At 44.4% G+C, this 2,207-nt stretch overlaps 1 pseudogene; it reads right to left on the bottom strand.

Moving 5' to 3' along the window:
- Positions 1-242: 242 nt before the first annotated feature.
- LOC106001666 lies at positions 243-648 on the bottom strand (annotated as a pseudogene).
- Between the last annotated feature and the right edge of the window lie 1,559 nt (positions 649-2,207).

Raw genomic sequence — 2,207 nt, forward strand, 5'->3', positions numbered from 1 at the left:
CAAATTATTTAATAACAGGTGTCTGTTTAGATTGTTTCATTCATGACCTCAGTACTAGTAACTCATCATCGTGGTAGTATAGATGAGCAGTTGCTACTTGCTGAAGGAATAGGAAATACAAAGTGCTGACTAATATACTCTGGGGAGAGAGCGGGGATTGAATATATAAAGCAAGTCTGTGCTTTGTATTACTGCAAAAACCTTAGAGCAAAAATCCAGCAGATTTAAATGGGGCCTCTTACCTCAGTGACAATAGTGGAGTGGAAGTAGCTTTTGTCATACACCCAGCCGTCCACACAGGGCTCTGTTTCTGCCTCACTCAGATTCCAGAAGGTGCTGTTCAGGTGGAGGAGCTGCCATTGGGGATGGACAAAGCGCCGGCACTTCTCTGGCCTGAGGTTGGAGTCGAGTGGGATGGAGATTCTCAGGAGGTCCTCCTGGCTGAGGAGCCCAGTGCCATTGTCAGAGAGCGTGTCATTGTCGAGGATGCGCACCCAGCAGCGGTGCTCAGGCACGGCTGCCGTGAAGTTCTCTAATAGAATATGAGTATATGCTATAAAGCTAGTGATGTAAAAGAAAAGTAACTGAAGGATCTGGAATCTTCCTAGGACTCCAACATGATCCAGTAGGACTTCAAAACCCATTGGGACTGAACAGGAATTCTCCCCCAAGGGGGAATGTGAGTGCTGCTATGAGATATATTGAGAGAAGAACACGTTTCCCTCCACTAGCCCAGCAGTGCTGCACTTGTCCCAACTCACTGTCTTCTCACTGGGCCCTGTCTCACCACTTTATGCCTGGGGAAGGAATTTCCTGGTCCTGTGGGTTTTGGCAGCTAGATGGCTTTAATAGTTACTAAAGGAGAATTTTTGTTGTTGGTTTCAAGGAATGACTGTGATCTTTGCACTTCTTGAGGAGCTGAGTGATTTTATAATCTAAAGGCATGTGTAAAATGTTGTTTTCTCTTTTTTTCCCCTTCTTCAGAAGAGGGATATTGGACACCCAGAAATTAACTGGTTTATTATATTTCTATGCAAAAAACCGGAGCAGAGTAGAATTTTCCCTCAAGTTAATGAAAGATGTGGTTAGTTAGATGTAAAGCAACGTGGAATGGTGAATATTAATGCTGACTTTTGGTTAGTGTTTAAATTCTTCTAGTCATGGTGCTTTTATAACATTTGAAATAGGGAAAAAAGAATAGAGAAAGGGAGGAAGCAAATAATGTAGTTGTGTGTATGCTGGTCCTGGGGCTTGAACTCAAGGCCTGGGAGCTCTCCTTGAGCTCCTTTTGTTCAAGGCCAGCATTCTACCACTTGGGCCACAGCTTCATTGCTTGCGTTTCAATGGTTAGTTGCAGGTAAGAGTGCCACAGATTGGGCTGGGAAAGTGGCTCAGTGGTAGAGTGCTTGCCTTGCATGCATGAGGTCCTCGTGAGTTTAGGCCTAGAGTTCAGGCCTCATGACCAAAAAAAAAAAAAAAAAAAAAAGAATACAGCAGATATTCCTGATGGAGCTGGCAGTGAAGTCAGTTAATATCCCCTGACCAGCTAGGATTACAAGCATGAGCCAGTGATGCTGGACACCACTTCTCCTCCTCCTCCTCCTCCTCTGCCCTCCTTTCTGTTTCTCCTCCTCTTCCTCCTCTTCCTCTTCTTCCTCCTCCTGCTCTTCCTCCTCCTGTTCCTTCTCCTCCTCCTGCTCCTCTTTTATTTCTTCATCCTCCTCCTTTTCCTCCTGAGTTTTTTCTTCTGCCTCCTCTTTTTCCTCCTCTTCCTCTTCCTTTCCCTTTGTCTTCTTCCCTTTTTTTATGGGTCATGGGGCTTGAACCCATCACCTACGCATATATAAGATAAAATGTTCAGTCATGAAATAATATAAATAAATATAATTAAGTAAATCTAAGAGGTGAGATGAAAAAAATAAAAGCATCCGAGTGTGGTGTCTCACACCCATATTTCTAACTACTCAGGATGGGGAGATGGAGAGGATGATGGTTCAAGGCTAGTCTAGGCAAAGCTCATGAGATCTCACCATGACTAGTAAGAGTTGGGTGTGGCGGTGTGTGCCTATCCTCCCAGCTAGGTGGGAACACATATGTGAGCATCATGGTCCACAGGAGGCCCCATTAGACAAATTATGAAGGCAAAATGTCTGGAGATGAGGCTCAAGCAGTACAACACCTGACAGTTCAAACTCTAATATCACCAA

Source organism: Dipodomys ordii, unplaced genomic scaffold (genome assembly GCF_000151885.1).
Source record: "Dipodomys ordii isolate 6190 unplaced genomic scaffold, Dord_2.0 Scaffold355, whole genome shotgun sequence".
NCBI classification, from domain to species: Eukaryota; Metazoa; Chordata; class Mammalia; order Rodentia; family Heteromyidae; genus Dipodomys; species Dipodomys ordii.